Source organism: Diabrotica undecimpunctata, chromosome 1 (genome assembly GCF_040954645.1).
Source record: "Diabrotica undecimpunctata isolate CICGRU chromosome 1, icDiaUnde3, whole genome shotgun sequence".
NCBI lineage: Eukaryota > Metazoa > Arthropoda > Insecta > Coleoptera > Chrysomelidae > Diabrotica > Diabrotica undecimpunctata.
Genome location: NC_092803.1, coordinates 133,355,980 through 133,377,986, shown reverse-complemented (window position 1 = coordinate 133,377,986; position 22,007 = coordinate 133,355,980). Strand labels below are relative to the sequence as shown.

Below are 22,007 nucleotides of genomic sequence, written 5' to 3'. Positions count from 1 at the left end.
TATTGACAGGCTAAAAAGCTGATCAATGTTATAAACATTTTTGTAAAAGTTTTCTTACAAAAAACATGTAGTGTAAATTCATATATATATATATATATATATATATATATATATATATATATATATATATATATATATATATATATGTATAATATATATATATATATATATATATATATTATATATATATATATATATATATATATATATATATATATATATGAATAGAAGGTTTAGGAACTATATGTTCATTTATATTGCAGACACTGTGTAGTGCATTTTTGGTAGTCGCCTTTTTAATTTTTTCTATACAAATATATTCGTTATATCCTCCCCTTTCATTTATCACATCAACGGTCCAATCGAACCAATAACAAAGCAGATATGATGTACTATCGTTTTGACAATGTCGCAATGTGTGTTTTATCTATCTCAACATATTTTCTATCCCCTTTTCTTTCCAATGATGTATCATACGTACGATCCGACGAACTATTCTACCGTCACCACAAAACGCTCAAAAAATGAGCAGAACGGACCTTAGCATTTTAGATGGGAAATGAAGCAGAAACGGTATAGCAAGCAGCTTTTTTAAAGTTATGGCTTTGATTTAGTTTTATTTAATTTCATTTAATTGGTATTTAATTTTACGAAGTCTGTTAAACTTGATTTAATTTTATTTATTTCTATTTACCTTTATTTATTTTGGTACAATGTTGACGTTTGTTAAAAATATAATTTTATTTCTATAGTAAGTGTATTTATGTGTATCTTACCCAATAACGTATAATAAATATAGATTATACGTCATTAATCTTACCTTACAGTAACCTATGTTTTTAGCAATTTTGCGAAAAAATTAATTACTGTGAAGTAGTAAAATTTCCGACTAAGAATATTCGAATCATCAATTTGTAGAAAGAACTAGCAATAAATCAACCATATCGTTTCAAGAACAACATATGATTGAAATGTCAGATGTTGGTAGTTCAAATTTCTTTCCTAGGTCGCGTAGTTACCTTACTGGACAAACGGTGTGACTAGTCATCTTAGACTTTTATAAAGATAGATTATACAAGGTTTATAACAATTACTTTGTTTAGAATATATTTTTAATCTTCCGTTTTTTATATAATGGTTATAAGTAAAAGATGACATCCAATCTTTTGCATATTTAATTTATTGTATACTGATATCCCTAAACTTATCCAAAGCAGTTGTTAGATAGATTTATCAAAAAGTGTCACGAAAATAGCTTATTTCTTTGGCCTAAAAATAAAAAGCTAGAATGTTTTGCAGTAAATTATCACGAACTAGGTCGTAACAGTCGTCTTAAAGAGTATATATCAATAATAAATCAACAATTCATTGCCACTCAGGTAATGGATAAAAAATTGGAGTTAATCAAGAGGTGCTCCTTTCCTTACCGGTTATTCGAATAAATGTAAAAAGTAGGATTTTGTCCTACTGATATATATATATATATATATATATATATATATATATATATATATATATATGTATACATAAATATATATATATATATTTGTTTTTAGTACAATCCTGAGCCTTCGATAGTAAAACTTAAGCACAAACCTGAACCCCGTTTACGATCCTGAACCTGTATATTGGTTCAGGATTGGTTTCCTTATATAACTGACATATGATTTAAAATTTACAAATTAAATCATTTTTTTTAATTAGTGGTGCCATCAGCGGACAAAACTGCCTAACTTTCAATTCAATATGTCATTCGGAATCCAAGAGAAACCTGTTTGTATTGTGGTTCAGGATTGCATTTTTTAGTTCAGCCATTTGCCACTTTGGCGCTGGAAACAATTTCTTGAATATACATGATTTTTATATACATTATTACAATTAGTACCATCCTGATCCATACTATGTGGCAACATTGCTTTGTCATTATTTTGTTTAGAGAATTGGGGAATTCTATTTTTAGCCAAGGCCAGAGAGATTTCGTTTCAATAGATGGTATAAGATATTATTATTTAGTTACAACAGTCGTTTGTTTTGGTTCAGGAAGGTGTGTTTAAAAATGAATAATTATAAAGGACGTTGTAAACTGATGGTTGATATGTATTTAGGGAAAGGTTAATTATACCAAAGGTATTAAACTAAATTGTCATTTTGAGCACTTTGGCTTAAAAATCTAGATGAATTGTGCTTATTTATATAAGCTAATATTAACAGAGGTACAGGGTGTCCAAGTAAAATAGTTATTCTTGATTTTAATTCATATTTACAAAAAGACTGTGTCAAGAGTTTATTAAAAATTATTATAGGCGATTTTCTTATCGAAAGAAGCTGATTTGCAATTTGGGATGATCATATTATCCGGTTTTTAGGATTTGTTCTAAATAATGTTTAAAAAAAAGTAAGTTTTTATTTTTTTAACCAAAAACGTAATTAATAGAGGGGAATTCTGTGATACATCATTTTAGATGGCTTATGAAATGTTTTTAGTAGTCTGTGATATCTCAAAATATTGAGTTCCTGTTTAAATTCATTTTATATAGGGCATCCCAAGTAAGAGAAATCACGTCATCTTCTTTTTGCTAACTGTTATGCAAGATGTTTTAAAAGTACTTCGATAAACCTCTAGGGGAATTATCTTAGAAAGAAAAGTATATCTAACTAATGGACATTGATGTCTTTCTGTTTATATTTTTAAATTAGTATTTTATCACTGTCAGTATCTCAGACGAATTTGACTAAATTAGCACTATTACATGTTATTTAGGTTAATAAGTTTAAAACCTTTGTCTCTATTAGTTAACAATAGCGCAAAGGGGAACTGTTTATGAGGAGAACTTTTCATCTATCAATCATACCCCTGAAATTTTTCAAAATAGTTTTGAAACATCCTGTGCAAAATGAACCAGAAAAGCAAAGAATGAGAAAGGATTTAAAGATTAAATGTATAATTTTTAGACAAAAACGTAGAAAAAATACACTTTGATTATTGCTCGAAAAATTCGGAGAGTAGCTTATATCCAATTTCTCAGATACACGTAAATAAAGATTCAAAAGTTTAAAGTTCAAAAGAGAAAAATGGAAAGGGGAAAGACGAAAAAGAGCAACGTTTAACGAAAGTAAATTGGCCAAGTTTAAATAATATTTTATATACTTACTTAATAATAATGGGTCTGAAATGCTTTTTTCTAATCTATTAAGCTCGAAGAATAAAATATATTTTTTAAAATAAATTTCCTGTATTTACAGAGAAATTCTAATCCTTTTGTATCAAAATGTTACACTTCTTCGACATTCAAAACATTAATCATGTGCTAAATTACCAATATTAAAATATCTCGAAAAGAGTTAATATTTGGAAGTTCAAAGAAATATAACTACTTATCTTATTCAAAAATGAATGGGTGTCAAAATAGGTTAGTTGTAAATTATTGAGTGACAAAAAATTTTAAGCTGATTTCTTCTATTTAATATGATGAAAGTGGGGATATCTCGAGAACATACAAATCTAATAACATAGGGACCCAGATCAAGCAATAAATATGGATTTTTTATCCGACGAATGTGATTCCTATGCGGAAAATAATAATGCTGTGTTTCTACAGAAAAAAAAAATTAATAACTCGTCTAACACATCCAAAAGCGAATTTATAGAGGATGACGACGATTCGATAAATATCCTAATTATATGCCATTAGAAGACGGCCGAGCTAAAAAAATGGTTGGTATTTATTTGTTTAATTGTTCTTAAATTTGGTTAAACTTTGACTCTTTCTTGCAGTTCTCAAATTTAAAAATGCCACAAAAAAGAGCCATCCACAAATCTGTAACAGCAAACAGTGTGAGAACGATTCGTTAATACTTGAAGAAGTGATTGATAGAGCGGAGCACGGGAATGTTTTCCATTTTGCTAGACATATTTCTCAATCGCACTTAGAAGAAATTGACGTAGTTAACATATTATGTCATAAGGTTAATTTAAAAGAGAGATGATTGGCTTTATGAAACTTAAGGAAAAAGATAAGAAAACATTTTTATTTAAGCATACCAAAATTTGTCCGTCTAATTATGATGAGAAAAATAATAGAAGACAGACGTCCCAAAGCGACGGACAAACTACTTTGCTTCTACACCATTTTCTTAAACGTAATGATTTATTAAAATCAAAAATTTTCTTCAGAATGCGTGCAGACGACATAAAAGGCCGTCAGAGTAAAGGCAAAATTGATTTGGTAAGACAAAATATGCGAAGACTCGCAAAACTCTTAGTCTACAAGACTACAGAATCCTGATATTAAGAAACTTATAGATATTCTTCGCCCAAAGCATGTTCAACTAATAATTTCTGGAGTTAATAAAATAAAAAAATATAACCCAGAAACAAATAATTATGAGTCACCAACGTTGGCCATAAATTTTGGGACACTTATGAGAAAATGTTGCGACTTAGCATATATTATTCTTGTTCAGATAGAAAACCCAAGCAATGAGAGAAAAGAACTTAAAATATTAAAAAGTCTTTTAGAATCCCAATGGTGTAATGAAGTTTCTGCTCAACATGTACCAATTTAAATCAAAATAAATGGAACAAGGAAGAACTTTTGCTGCTTACTAACGACCTCAAGAAACTTAATATTTTTTTTTGCAAACATCTGCAGAAGAATTATTTCACAAATTGAAATCACGTGAATATGCCAAAAAATGTCAGTTGGAGAGACCTGCGAGTATAACAGCAACAAAACTTCGAAAGCATTTGGCCACCATTATTCAATTTCTTCAATTTTCCAATAATGATATGGAGCAATTAAGCAAATTCATTACAAATGACACACATTACAACTGCATTGCAATTATTATCGTTTGTCAAAGTATATCAAACGGCTTAAATTTCTAAACTGAAAAATACAAAGTTAAAACATTAGACGAAACTAACATTAACTTAGCTCCTCTCTCTGATGCGGAAGAGGAAGAAATGGAAAATATCTTGGATACTCATGATAATCTAAACGTCGATTGCCAGATTCCATCTACTTCAGCTAACTGAGATAATAACAAAGAACCTCAAAAAAAGATTGGCAATTTAAAAAAGAAAATATTTATTGATAGAAGAAGATCATGGACAAAACAATAAAAAAGAATTATCGCAGAATACTTTTCCGACATTAAAAAAAGAAAGCCTTCCATTGAGGTAAAAGTGCAACACCTTATTAAAGAATATCCCGAGGTAATTAAAGAAAGAAAATGGACATGTATCAAAGCTGTAGTTTATAATATATATACAGGAAAACTTAAACATTAAACACCCATTTTCTAATATTTTTTAGTTGGTTTTTAATTTTTTTTGACTGTTTTGAAAGACTTTCTTGTTTTAGTTTTGATCTGATCTCTATCACATTATTCTTATGTTTGTAGGCAAGTTAAATTCATATTACCTAAGCTATAATAAATAGTAGAGTCAAATTAATGTACCAATGTAGCTACTTTTGATAATAAATTAATGCAATACTTTCCTGATTTTTTTTTTTTTTTAATATAAATCGCCGTTAACCAAAGCTCATATTTTTGACATTTATGAACTGGAACGTATGGTTTATTTATGGTAGTGATATGACGCCTTCGCTGTTAAAATAATCGGTAGATAGGACGTATTGTTTACATATTTTAGGATTTAGGATATGTACAATTAAGGGAGAGTAAAAATATACTGCTTCTGACTCTCAAGCAAACACATACGAAAATTTTCCTAAGAAATCCCATTTTACTTAAAACTGGCAACATCTCTTGGGCTCAGGTTTGTGCATATACACGTATGTTTAGGTTCAGAATTGACTGAAATAACAAGGGGATCAGGATTATGTCATTAATAAGTAAAATCCCCATTTATATATCTTTTAAAATATTAAAAATTTCTTTTGTATATATACATTTTTGAAATCGTTGCTAGAATTAATGAAGATAAGCGTGCCATAGGCAGCTCTAAATACTCTAGATATAGGAGGTTCAGGATTGTATGGTTTTTCAGATGGTTCAGGTATGGTATAAAGATGTATATATATATATATATATATATATATATATATGTATACATATATATATATATATATATATATATATATATATATATATATTTATACATATATATATATATATAATATATATATATATATATATATATATATATATATACATATATATATATATATATATATACATTTTTAATAAAGCTTGAGTTGCTGATTCTCTTGATTCAAGAAAACCATGGTACAAATTGGTGTCAGAAGTGGGTCATCTTATTGGCCGAGCTCAGTTGATTATTAGTTGAAAATAGCGAGAACTATAGATCAAAGCGATTTGCCGACATATTCTGGAGATAATTCAGAAGGGCCCTCCTACCAAGATCCTTCATTATTAGCCATTTGAAGGGTCTGATGATAAAACTGCTAGAAAAATTACCGAAAACAAGACTGCTCGATATCTAGAAAAACTATGTCCCTATGTAGTATAGTGTAGTACAAATTTATATTTATGACATTCTACGATTGTTGGATGGGCCAAAATTGACGAAATGCCCCTGAAGCTGCTCTAGGAAGCGAAAGTACTTGGACAAGATTTAATTAATAATCTGTGCTCGATATCTGCCTTTTATTTGATCAAAGGATGGTGTTTTACACCGAAAATGGGAGTTCCAATGGAAGCCTGCATAAAGTTTAACTTGTTCTCTCACAAAGCTAAGTTAGTGAAGTACTTTTGGAGTGTTACAGCGGTGTATCCGAAGGCCCTTTGGGAATAAACAAGACTCTAGCAAAAGTCCGAGATCGATTGTACGGGATGAGATATCGCTTGGATATTGAGAGGAGGTGCCGTGAATGTACAGAATGTGTATGTAGTAAATGACATAGAAGGAGAAGCCAAGAATATTTGGTCAAAACTTCTTCCAAAAGGGTCGCTGTAGACATCTCTGGACCATTTCCCCGTACAGTATCCTGGTAACCGGCACATTTTAGTGGCATTTAAGAGGTCTCGACACTAACTGAAGTACTAGTTCGTAATTGTTTCTGTCGTTTTGGAGTTCCATCAGAAATATACCCCGACTAAGGTCGAAATTTTACATCGAATTTGTTGAAAAAATGTGTCAGATGCTGTAGAGTTGTGAAGACCAATACCACACCTTTGTGACTGATAAAATGGTGGTGAACATATTTGAATTGTTGTCAATAAACATCAAGATAACTGGGACAATTATATCCAGTTCGTCCTTCTTGCATATCGAAGTTCCATCCATGGGTCGACAAGCGAAATACCAGCGAAATTTTTATTTGGAAAAGAGTTGAGGCTTTCTGCTGATCATTTATTTGGAACTCATGAACCCCATGAAGAATATAACGATAGCTACACTCAAAACATATCTGACAGAATTGATCCATTATTTGGAACTTCTGAACCCCGTGAAGAATATAACGATACAGCTACACCCAAAACTTATCTGAAAGAATTGACGATGTTCATGTGAAGGTTTGAGAACATTTGAGAATGGAGTGGGATAGGATGAAAACTCGGTATTGACAGGCCAGCTTACTCTGCTTCAAGGAAGGAGAGTTGGTGTAGTTATATAATCCAGTACGTCATAAGGGCCGATGTTTAATACTACAGAAGTCACGCGAAGGACTGTATTCCGTGGCATTTAGATTCAATAATGTTATCTACCGAATAAACGACCAAGAACAAAAATAAAGATCGTACATCTGCATTGGTTGGCCCCGTACGAGGAGAGAGTGGACTGGCAGGGTCGCCAGTCTAGAGGAGGGAGCCATGTTACAACTGATAATCGAGTAGCAGCTCTTGGTATTTTTCAATGTTAGTTTAGCGTTTTATACATTTTTAATATAGTTTTTCGTGATCCACGTATTTCAAAAAAAGTGATTAAAAATTTTAAGTCAAGAAATCGGAAACTTAGCCTAGACTCTATATGGTACATATTTCTCTAACAGCTGCACATGAATAGAAAGTTTAAACTTATTTTGACAATTTATCACATATGTCATTTTTGACAAAGATCACCCTAACGTCAGCTACTAATAAAACTCTCAACTGCCGTGTTTACAGGTAACAGTGACCTCCAAAAATGTATGTTGGCAAATGCTACCGACAGAGCCGAAAGGGCTCAAATTGAAGAAAATTTACTTAATCAAACAACATCCTGCGCTTTATAACTGCAAATTAAAAAAATAGAAGATTTTTGTACCTTTGTGTAGCATGGACAATGGGGTGTACTTCATGTCCTTACGGATATTAAGTACATAATTTGGTGAATAATAACTAAGCAATCACAATTATGATAATCATTAACAAAATTGTCTAAAAATTTTGTTAAAAATTGTATAAAAATTTTCTACGTATACACGCGTACAGTAGATTAGATAAATACATTCAGATTTGTTCATCATTATTAAAAATTAATGATATATTATAAAATTAAAAGTTGCACCACTTTTTATGATAAATTCTAGGTAATGTATAATTTGTCTGTTAATACTTTTGATCTCTGACACATGTTATCACGGTTAACAACGTCAATAGCTAAATTGTGACCCAGTTAGACAAATATAATGACAAATCAAATCAACTACTTTGATGAATGCGTCTCGTGTACGTGATTTTTTCGTCGATTTGGCTTACGCGACCGGCCTAAGTCTAATTCAAAATTATCGGACCGATGACCAGGCATTAATCAGACATTTTTGGTTAAAACTAGATAATAATAAAACTAAAATTTTGACCTTTGTTTATCAATTTACTATTGTAGTTTCTATTAATAAACTGGGGTGACGTTTTTATATTTTAGATTTTCATTAGGTTTTTGACTGCTCAAACATATATATATATATATATATATATATATATATATATATATATATATATATATATATATATAAATCGGTAAGATAGTTTCGAAACAAATTCAGATTTCTGCTTTAATCTGGAGCCTTCTAAAAATTGCAAGGCATGGCCAGACGATGATAAAGATGTTAAAAGAGACATGGGGAATCTAAAATTTGCATTCCACGACATCGAATTTGTTTCTCGTACTCATACAGAGTAGATCCGAATAAAATGAAAAAGACAGAAAAGATTTGATTTCACGTTCAAAGCGTCTATGTATCTATTGATACGTATTTCGACTTAATAAATCTCATCAGAATAGTTATTCATAGCCATTCTTAACGTGAAAAATAATCTTCTCTGTCTTATAAGGTAGCAATAATAACATGGCTTCGTTATGGACGCAATAGCGACATCTGATAGAAAAATCGGTAAGATAGTTTCGAAACAAATTCAGATTTCTGCTTTAATCTGGAGCCTTCTAAAAATTGCAAGGCATGGACAGACGATGATAAAGATGTTAAAAGAGACACGGGGAATCTAAAATTTGCATTCCACGACATGTCTATTCATCTAAGCAGAAATCCTTAACGAATTTGTTTCTCGTACTCATACAGAGTAGATCCGAATAACATGAAAAAGACAGAAAAGATTTGATTTCACGTTCAAAGCATCTATGTATCTATTGATACGTATTTCGACTTAATAAGTCTCATCAGAATAGTTATTCATAGCCGTTCTTAACGTGAAAAATAATCTTCTCTGTCTGAACTTGCAGCGTTAAGAACGGCTATGAATAACATTCTGATGAGACTTATTAAGTCGAAATACGTATCAATAGATACATAGACGCTTTTAACGTGAAATCAAATCTTTTCTGTCTTTTTCATTTTATTCGGATCTACTCTGTATGAGTACGAGAAACAAATTCGTTAAGATTTTCTGCTTAGATGAATAGACATGTCGTGGAATGCAAATTTTAGATTCCCCATGTCTCTTTTAACATCTTTATCATCGTCTGGCCATGCCTTGCAATTTTTAGAAGGCTCCAGATTAAAGCAGAAATCTGAATTTGTTTCGAAACTATCTTACCGATTTTTCTATCAGATGTCGCTATTGCGTCCATAACGAAGCCATGTTATTGTTGCTTCCTTATAAAGACAGAGAAGATTATTTTTCACGTTAAGAACGGCTATGAATAACTATTCTGATGAGACTTATTAAGTCGAAATACGTATCAATAGATACATAGACGCTTTGAACGTGAAATCAAATCTTTTCTGTCTTTTTCACTTTTTCATAATATATATATATATATATATATATATATATATATATATATATATATATATATATATATATATATATATATATATATATATATATATATATAGTTCAGCTCAACAGGCCTCAAAGGCCTAAGGCTTCAACGGTTTTCTTCCATTTCTTTCTACCTTGTGCTAAGTTTTTCCAATCTTGTACCCGCAGCGACTTCAGATCTTTTTTGCCGACTCCAGCCATTTTCTTCGGGGGCGGCCTCTTTTTCTTTTTGTACCAGCTTCCGTGTTTATTTATTCATTGGGAACTCTTCCTTCCTTCATTTTTGCTATAATATATATGCTATATAATACATATTATGTCCGAGCCATCTTAATCTTTGAATTTTAGCGTTATTTTTGGTTGCCCATATTATTGCATTATTTCTTCATTCGTTCTTCTTCGCCAGATGTTCCCCTCTTTTACACCTCCGTGTATTTTTCTAAGAATTTTTCTTTCCCATCTATCTAATTTTACTTCCATATCTTTATTTAGTGTCCAGGTCTCGGTAGCATAGAGTACTTGAGGTCGGATAACTGTTGTATATATTCGTTTTTTTGCTGTTCGGGATATATATATATATATATATATATATATATATATAATATGCAGGTAATATATTATATTACCTACCTTTTCTTGGATAATAAGTTTTTCTGTTTTTTATGTCTGCTCTCATAACAATGTCTGCTACATGTCCAAAGTATTATAATTGGTATAGATGGACTTTGCTGACTTTTAGCTCATTTAAAATTGAAATATTTATCCTTTGGTCATTTCACGGAATTCGTAACATTTTTCTCTTACATTTTAATCTCTAACGCCATTTTACTGGCGTCTATCTTTCTTCTTTTCGCCTGTCGTATGGTCCAAGATTTACATCCGTATTGTACCCTCTTTAATGACAGATTAGAGGTTAGACAAAGAACGGTATTAGGCTCGCGCTTCAGTCTGGTAGAGGTCTCTTGGTCGGGGCTCTTATTACAGCTCAAATATAAAGAATCAGTTAGAGCAGTACTGAAGATACAGGGACGAGAAGTTAGAAGATAAAGAGTAATAAGAGAAGGGAAATATTTTGGCACAACCCTATTTTTAGAGGAACAATGAAACCTTAAGACACATAGAATAAGATAACAAGAAAGGAAAGGTAAAATTAAGATAATCACGCGAGAATAAAGTCAACCGTGACAGAGAAAAGGTATTATAATTGTGCGGTACACACTTAATATTTCGACACATATACACTGTTTATATGACAAAACAAATAGTAATATAAATCACAAAAAGATAAATTTATATCACACCAAAAAAAAAAATAAAAGGCAAATAGTTCATCAACAAAGTTATAATGAGGTATAGTAGTTAAAGTAAATGCACTATAACAATTTTTACTGTACATTTACCACGAGATAAGTTATTGGACAATTTATTATTGAATACAACAACAAATATCTTTTATTAAAAATAATTTGGTATTCTCAAAAATAGGAAAAAAAGCACGGAATATTATAATTGTATCTACGTCAATATTAGTCAAATAAGTGATTTTTATGCCTTGAGAATACGTAAACATTTTACTAAATTTTGATCGTGATCACCTCAAATCTATGCATAAAATTTATCATGAATATAACTAACCTACACATAAAACAAATTGTTTGTAATTTATACATATATATTATACTGTAATTTTATACTGATAATAGTTCGTTTGGTTAGAGTTAGCCATAAATAATCAAAGCTACTGAACTGAAGTCGTAAATCAACTTCTTACGATTTAGATAAAAATGTCGGTACTCACAATTGGATAATCTGCATTGTGCTTAGTCGGCAGTCAGTAGGCACAGGTAATGACATCTTTCACAGAACGGTCTCAATAAGAAAAGCACTGGACGCGTTGCCCTTGCAACAGGTATAATGGGACTGCCCAAGAGGCGTGGGTGAGTCAAGTACGGTAACGCACTACGGTGTTTCAATCCGCAGTCTCTCAAATTGATGTAGGCAGAAAGAAAAGGAAGAAAGAGAAGCAGCAAAACAAGAAGATCACGCAGTAGTAATACAGGTATCAGTACAGGTAGTAGTAAATAGTAGAGACAAACGGTAGAGACGAACGTAGTAGTAAATAGTAGAGACGAATAGTAGAGACGAGCAGTAGAGACGAACGGTGGACACGAACGGCAAAGAGAAGTGACTTTGTTTCTTCGAATTGGAAGACGTCTGTTGACAAAAGAGAATATAGTTAATATCGGAAGCACTGTGTGAAGATATATAGATAAGGGTGAATTAAAAATACACTTACCGCCGTTTGATGGAGACAAACCGCTTGCCACAGGAACCTACTCAAAAATAAATTCGAATTCTGATCTTAGACAAGCTAAGCATAAAAAAAGAGTGGGAGTATTGGCCGAAGAGTGCCACGCGAAAATAATACTTAAATGGTAAGGCTAGTGTGGTCGTTTTTGTAACCTAATCACTTTCTCCCGACAGGAGTTATAATTTCATCGAAAACCAACATCTCTGCTTTTCTTAAAAGGTAGGCAGGGTACTTGACAATAGAAACTGATCTATTTGTTAATAGGAATGGTTTCTATTTAACAAATGATAGATAAAAAGAGCAGAGAACATTTGGCGAATTATTTCGTTGTTAAAAAGAGGCATGACAAACCGCTCGTTGCCTTTGGGTTATTTTTAAGGCTTTTAATAAAAAACGTAGACATAGATGGCATGAAAGTAATTCTCTAAGGGGAATAATTAAAAAAAATGTTAAACATGCTTCAGTATGTCAGTATTAGTAATATTAGGCAGTTCATCAACCTCAATTTTAAAGTTCGTGAAATTTAAGAGTCCTTGCATATCTTGGCCATCTTAAGTACGGCGACTTTTGCTAGATCAAATCTACGTTTTATTTCTTCCTCTAGTGGCCCTGTGTTTGTAATCAATTATCCCAGATATAAATATGAGCTCAAACCGATCAATAGTTGTTATGCTTGGATGATTGTTATTTAGTCTATCCACTATCATGATCTGTGTCTTTGATACGTTTAACTGCAGACCAAATATTTGACTTTCGTTTTCAACCAGTCGTATATGATCAATTAACTTTTCTCGACAATTTTCAGGAAGGGCTGTGTCGTCTGCAAAACGTAGGTAATTTATTTATCGGCAATTTATTAAGATGCCCTTTTCTCATCCTTCAGGCGCTGTTCTCATAATATGCTCCCCATATACAATAAATAATTGTGCAGATACATCCTTGTCGGGATTTCATTTGAGAGTTTAGTTCTTATAGTTTAGTTATAAGCAAAATTAAGTGCTGTGGTACGCCTACTTCTTTCAGTGTCTACCATAAGTGATGCCATTTGACCCTGTCGAACGCTTAGCGATAATTTATAAAACAAATGTATAGTGGGATATTGAACTCCTCGATTTTTCTATGGTGATAATTTCTATAAAAGTGATATAAAAGTCTAAAAATAGTATAACATTGATATACAAGTAGTTAGTTATATAACATGAGGTATATATATATATATATATATATATATATATATATATATATATATATATATATATATATATATATATATATCGCTAGGTAGATTTTTAAATGGAGCACTACTGTATATGGGTTAATAGCTTTCCTTTAACCTCCATGTATATTTATAATATGTTATTCTAATTTTCTTTTTTTTATTTTTAGATATTACAATTGTCCCAATGGATGAAACGTGAATATTGTGATTTTTGTGTTATTTATTAATTATTTATTAATATCTGGTAAAAGAGACACTCCTAAGGAAATAAAGTTGAAGCAAGAAATTCATCAGAACAATTATATATGATAAAACTGCTCAAAAGTTACCAAATGATTTAAATCAGACGAGAAGATGTAATAAATTCTAGAGGCCGGTATAATATGTTAACGAATACAATAATAGCAAAACCATTATCGTTGAAAGTCCTAAATTCATGCTTATATATATATATATATATATATATATATATATAATATAAATTATTAAAAAAAATCTTAAAACTTAAACAAATCTCTTCTCTAAATTTAAAAATTTGAACGAGTAGATTTATCCGTTGATTTCTACATCTTTAAGTTAACCGAATCGACTGCCCTAAAACTTTGATTTATTTTAATTATTTTGACTTACATACATCATATTCTTAATAAAACAAAAATTTGTAAGAAAAAATTATTACACATAATAATTTTCGTTATATATTTTTTAAAAAGTGTATGCCAATTCATGTTTAATTTATACAGTGCCAATATCAGGGATATGAAACAAGGTACGAAAACTCTTCAGATTAATAATATGTAGATAAAACAAAGCAAAAAAATAGTTAAACTGTCTAGTCAATTTAATAACTAATTTATTTTACGTTATACAGATTTTATTTTGAGTTCGAGTGGAAATTACTGGAAGTTAGTTCTATACAACCAAGCGCGCATTCTCATAACCAATATTTATTCTAAATAAAAGTAAAAAATTATTTACATCTAGTTTATTAACCAAATAAAAATGCAACAATTAATCCAAAGTTTAAATAGAAACTTTTAAATAAAAATCATTGAATATACACTCCGACTTTTCATGGTTATTCTTCCGTTTTTCATGAAAGAGGTCTGAAACAGGAAGGATTTTTCAGCTAATAATAAGGTGTGGTAGGAATATTTGTATTATACGTTTTTGACAATGAATCTGTCAAAATCTGACTATTTAGGAATATTTGTATTATACGTTTTTAACAATGAATCTGACTATGTTATGAATATTTTTTCAAATAGCAATTAATATTTTATTTAGTACTACAAAATATTTATTCTAACTCTTTATTTTCTGCCGTTAGAATTTTTAAACAGTAGATTAATATAGTAGATCCCCGATTATCCATGTTCTGCAGAACCGAGAGTGCCACAGATATTTGAAAAGAAAGGATAATCCGAACATTTTTTTCGTATATTATGTACGAGTGCATATGTACACAAATATATACATAAATACATACATGTGCACCTACCATGAAAAGATACATATCGGAAAATAAAACAGATTTCTACAAAAATAAAGTTTTACACTAAAAAAAAAGAATAAAAATTACATGAGTATGTAGATTACCTTGCACTTATATAAAGCGGTTATACATTTTAGGTAGCCATGCCTTTAAAAAACTCAATAATTTCGACACTTGTTAAAAGTTTTTGATTTTTTTTTCTTTTAAAACTTCTTTGAGTTTCAAAATAGTCTAGTAGAATATTGGCAGCTTCTTCAGCCTCCCGGTTAGTTACTCTTTTGTTTCATAACATTATTTTCTTCGTCTTGACTTTCATTTTCATATGAATCAGGTTGTGACGTACAGGGCTGGTTGACAAATAGTTCGACAATATCGTCTTTTATGATACTCTAACCCACCTTTGTTATACTCTGTCCACGTCTGAACCTCGGTTTCATTAATTTCTTTAAATCCATCGGCGTTGCGCACTAATGCAGTTGGTTCAGCTATGGTAGGGTCTTTATCACCATATTCCATGATGCTTTGTTCTTTTCCTAGGGTCATAATCTTGTAGAAATTCTTATTAAAAATCTTCTTTGTCACTCCACTCCATGCATTTTCCACTATAAAAATTGCATCTTTGATGGTGAAGGTGAACGATTTAACAAACTTGATTAGATCAATTTCATCCAAGAAGTTTATCATAACTTCTCTTCGGTAGAGGTGCTTTAATATCTTAAAAATATCCTGATCCCTTCGTTTAGGAATTGATGTAACATTGGCTGAAAAAAAAAGCAACAAAAAAATTTGTATCGTCGAAAATATATCGATACTGCACAGATATCTGCAATCTAAATCACCCGCGTACAGATAATCGGGGTTCTACTGTATGTCTGGCAAGCATGAATTAAAAGTAGTAGTAAATTTAACATAACATTTTCGTTTTTTCAAAATGTTCTGGAGTTTCGGAGTTAAATCCGGAAGAAATACGGAATTTTTCTTTCCACAAAAAGCATATCAAAATCACAATACAGTGATTCATAGTATTTCTACCTTCTTTTAAAATTAGCCAACAAATTAAAAACCTTAAGTAACTTTAAGTTAATAAAGAGCTTTCAAAATATGCAGGAAAACAATCAATAAAATTATTATTTTTTCTCTATCTTTCTTTATCTTTCTCAAATAAAATATATTGCATTGATGACAGATATATCTTTCTTTGTTAATACATTAAAAATTCCAAAAAGTTTAACTATAAAATAACCAAAAAATGTGTTTTAATATTTTCCTGCAGCTTTTTATATTCCAGCACATTCATAGACATATAATACTAATACACTGACTGCTGCCATACAGTCATGTTACTCCAGTGCGACAGAGAAAAATGACGCAAAGCAGTCCCTGCGTCTCAGTCAGTCTATTTTTTATATGTCTATGAGCACAGTACCAATTTTTTTAACCGCAAATTATTATCTTATTACAATCGAACAAGAAATTTCATCAAAAGTGCCTTGCAGTATTTAATCAATTAGGTTTTTGTTTTTATATTTTTTTATGTATTGAAAGATAAGTAGTCATAAGTAATGACAAATAATCACCGACGCAGATTGACTCTTTTCAAGATAACCAAATAAATCAAAGATGTTAAATAATGAAGTTATCATTTCAGCGCTTTAGTTTAAATATACAAGTGACATATGACGTACAACGATATTTGTTTGGCATTTATTATAATTTTTATGATTTATATTATAAAGAGCTCGTTAAAATGTTATAAAATATTTATTGCTAAAATAAGTAAGTGTAATATTTATATATCCAATGCATAAAGATTTATATTAAAGAATTGAATTAAATCAGAACTTATAAAGTTATTTCGACAAGTAATTAATTCTATAATTTACTGTCCAACCACATGACAACAAACTTTTAATTATTTAACACAACTGGTGAACTTTGGTAAGTTTAAAATGTGGTATTTTGTTTTCTTAAAGTTTTTTAAAGTTAAATATATTTTTACATATTCCTTTTAATTTTAAACATTTATTTATTAATTTTCTTGGAAACGTGAACCACTCAGTTTGCTTCAATATTCTATGATCAAGCTTTACTGCTTTTTATCAGCTATCTAAATATAATAATGATTGCAGTTTTCTACAAGACAAATTTCGTGAGGGTTGTCCTAAATTGGTCCTGGTGTAAATATCAACGCTTTACCTAATATTGCTTGGTCAGTATTTCCACATTATTACTCATATCATTTTGACACCCACGAGAGTGAATTTAATTTTATAACGCTTAATTTGACAATCAAAAAGAATTTTGTCTTAAAAGACCAAAGAAATTGATGTTAAATTTAATCAATTAAAAAATATTTTTAAAATTATGATACAGAAATTATTAAAATCTACCCATACATATATATTCAAAAGAGCAATCAATGTAAAATAAATTCAGTGAAAGTTTGTAACCATGTCAACACTTTACCGTCAGGACAAAGGGCCAGTTTATAAAAAGGGTTACTGAATATTATAATAAATAAATTACGGAATACTGAAAATCCTATGTTATAATTAAATACAGTATAATAAAAATAAATATACTAAATATTGCCAACAGTATACAGAAGTTAAAAAAAAAATTAAATAAAATTTTGTACACAAGAACAATTTTGATATCAATGGATTAAGAAATAACAAAGTAAATTAAAGAAGAAATATATAAAACATATCGCATAAATTAAAACAAAAAATTAAGATTATGTACAAAATAATTTAGGGTAAGGGAAAGGAAACATCAAACAATTATTTACCCACAATTGGTAGTGAAATTTAACTGTAATATTAACAATCGTCATTTTATTAAGATAAAAGAAGTGTGGTTATCTGCAAGAACTCTAAATCGCTATAATTAAGAATCCTCTGATTCATATAAGAAAATATATGTAGTAAGATTCAACAACATGCCGATACAAATAACACCAAAGAACTGATAAAGTCAGAATAAAGTCAAATTACTCACACGTAAATTCAAGCAGAAATTGAAAGACCTAAGTAAAACAAACTAGTAGTCTATGATCTCAATACTGCTGATGTCTTGAAGCATCTTTCGGTGTGTGTAGTGAGAATATTACATCGATTGTGTACTGAAATCTGGTACACCAGCCTTTGGTCCAACAAATAATTGTAACAGCTATAGACTCTTTTTATAGACAAATAATTGTAGCAACTAGAGACTATAGACTCTACTATTACACGCCAGTAAGGTGATCCTCTCCATCCTACAACGTCGTCTAGAAAAGTTTATAAGTTTGCAGATAGCACCTAAGCAGGCTAGATTTGTGGGGTATTAGAGAACAAGTCCCTAATATAAGAAACATCATAGAAAAAGCCAGAGAATATCAGATGTCAACATTAATATTTACATGTTTTGTTTATTATACAAAGGCATTTGGCAGATAATTTTAAATGGCACAAACTATGAAACATATTGATGATAGTCCGTGTACCTAAACACAGGACTCATATCTGACCATAGTACTTTGGAAAAGAAAGTTGGCGAAGAATACGTTTTATCTTCCTTATTATTTAACATATATTCAGAGTTCATATTGCGCAGAGTCTTGGATGGTCGAGAGGAAGAAGTAAACTTAGGCAGACGGCACAACACTTGTAGCCTCTACTCCGGAAGACAGTACTAACTAAATAAAAAAAACTCGAGGTAGAAAGGGCTAAACTTGAACTCAAAGTTAACTATAACAAAACCAAAATCATGGTTATTGATCGCCAACAATAAAGTCCTAAAACCCGATTTATTGCGAGATACGAGGTAGTCTCCTCTATGAGACACAAAAAGAGACTCGGTTCAAGCCGAATCTTTTCTACATTTAACTATGCATGCGAGACATGGGCAGTCAAAAAATCAGATAGATGACGCATAGACGCTTTTGAAATGTAGACATGGACACGCCTGCTTCGTATTCGATGGACGGCTCGCCGCACGATTATCTTGGTTCAAGATGAAATTAAACCCAATGAGTGCCTCATTAGTAATGTTTACTCTAGAATTTCAAAGTTCTTTGCTCATATCCATCAAAGTAATCACAAAATGGAGCGGTTGGTGGTCCAAGGAAGGCCTCAGAGTCAACGCCAGAAAAAGTTTCTCAAAAAGCAATATACTAAGGCAGTAATATGGGTATAAATAAATATATAATCGCACCTAGCATTGCCAACCTTCATGAAAGAAATATTTACTAGAAATTTGATTTCTTTTCATTTTATACGAAAGACGCAGACATAAAATTAATAATCAAAACTATTTTTGTTGATTAGAAACCACACTACCAAAAATAACCAGTTTTTTAGTTGTTTTAATAATTAAGAGTCTCCAATTTCATTTAATAATTTTATATGTTTAAGATTTTTTAGGGTATCTTGCGTTTATTATATTTTTATATGTAGATATAAAATAGAATGTAAAATGTTTATTATGTGCATTAATTATATTAAATTAAGGAATATATTTATTATTGTTAAATATAAGTTATCTATTCTCCTCATAAACCATATAGGTAAGTACATATTATGTTAGGATCTAACATCGATTTCGGCCAGTGGTGAAAACATACGGCCAAAATGGGTTATGGTTACCTTCATATTGCAAGGGTGTCATAAATATTGATTTTTGTCTGTTTATTGTCGGTAAGAACTCGTTCTAGACCTTTTGGAATTGCCAGAATGAGTAGGTATTAACGTTCTCAAGTGAGCCTGAAAGCATTCTGCTGTTCGTTAAATTGCCAGAACATGTCGGAGCATAAAAATAAAACGTGTAAAGGACGATGTTAAATAGAAACAATATTTCTATTGTTTATTGTAAGTATGACATTCAAATTTAAAAATAACATCAGTTCTTAAAGAGACAAAAATATTAACAAGAATAAACAACACGATACAAAAGCGTTTACATATACTTCTGCCTTAAGGGCATCGGTAAACCTACTTCTACTAATTTTTACATCAACTGTTGCTGCTGTTACATAACTTACATACTACTATCTTGGCTATACATGATAATTTTTATCGATGCAAATTTGTTAGCAATTACACTGTGTAAAGCTGTTTCGATCCAGATATCCAGATGCGAAGAAGTAGTATGTAGATAGTCAGTTTGTGTGCTCGTCGTGTTCTGACAATAGCATTAATACAATAATGCGTTTTGGCCCTATTTTTTAATTTTTTGCCCTTCGAAATCGGTACTTGATCCTAGCAATTTATATATATATATATATATATATATATATATATATATATATATATATATATATATATATATATATATATATATACTACAGATTTTGGATTATATATTAATATCCAGTGTGTATATCAAGTAATATCAAATATGTTAAAACATGTATTATACGGTATGTACATGACAACTCTTTTGCACAGCAAATTGATGTAAAACGTCATGTTTAATGCATTCAATTTTGTTTTCCATATTCGTCATCATTATGGCTTTAAAACCCTGCGCGGATCCTATCCTGCTCAAGAATTTCTCCCAAGTCCTTCCTATCCATCGCCTTTTTCTGCTAAGCACGTATTTTCATACTTGTCATGTTATTAAGGATCCTTATTTTGGATCTTTCTCTTCTTCTATGACCAATGGGTATATCAAGGATAGCTTTTCTGACATTTTTCTCAGACATCCTATCTTAAAATAGTATTTTACAATATGTGGTCCCTGGTATATTCCGTAATGTTCGAAGTTGTATCGTCATTTCCACATACATTGTCATTCACTGTTCCATAGATTCGCTTTAGTACTTTCCTTTTACATCCTAACATCCTAACATGTTTTATGTACTTTTTGTTAAAGTCAAGGTCACTAAACCATATGTTAGAACTCGGCGTATTATTGATTTGTATAGTTTTATCTTTGTATTTCTCGATGATTGAGTTTGTGAGAAGAAGATTGAGTACAAAATAGCATATGTTGGTCGTGAAAATTCTGCGGATAATTTTTGCGTTAGTATTATTTTCAGTGTTAACGAAGTGATCCCATGTTCATTCGCATACATGTACAATTTTCTGTTCCTATTTCATTCTTTGCGGCTGCTTTAATATCTTTCTTTAATCTGGTTCAGTAGAAGTCCATATCTTTCTGATTTTCTTCATTTACATTTTAATGCCTTAGCCTGTTGATATTGTTTTCCAAGTAACGTTCTGCAATTTTTCGTGTCTCAGCTTTTGCCCATTTCATCTCTTTCTATCCATTTTATTTTCCTGCTGACGTTTGAAATTCTAACCCTCAATGTTGAGATTGGTAAGCGATGATCTGAGTCTATGTTTGCGCCTCTATAACTGCAGCTCATTACATGTGTTTTATGTCTTGGATCTTCTTTGCCATGTTAAACCTGTATTTCTTTGTCGAATATACTCTATGCTTTTTATTTTTAGATTACCTTTAATTAATTGATACCCATAATTAATTGTAGATGCTGTTGTTTATTGTTGTAGGATAAAGTTGTGTTGTTTTTTAAAAATTAAAAAATCTTGTATTTAAATAAATTCTATGCGTAGTTCTCCTCTCCTGCTTTTTTTCACTGCAGCAATCTTTGGTAATCTTACTTCGTCTCATACTTACACATATAACAAAAGCACTTCATAAATTAAATAAACAATTGTTCAAGATACGTCTAGTATGTGCTCGATTTATGTTGTAAATGTTTTACCACAACCTACAGAATGTGTTTAAATTAATTTTTTATTTAATTCAAAATCCTTGATATTCTTAAGAATATATAATAG

General features: G+C 30.5%; 1 long non-coding RNA gene across 1 annotated transcript in view; it reads left to right on the top strand.

Moving 5' to 3' along the window:
* LOC140432021 (uncharacterized) overlaps positions 1–20,036 on the top strand; it is a 38,664-nt gene extending 18,628 nt beyond the window's left edge. Inside the window, exon 2 of the long non-coding RNA XR_011949753.1 lies at positions 13,892–20,036. This is a non-coding gene — a long non-coding RNA (uncharacterized lncRNA). The remainder of the gene's footprint in view (positions 1–13,891) is intronic.
* The last annotated feature ends 1,971 nt before the right edge of the window (positions 20,037–22,007 follow it).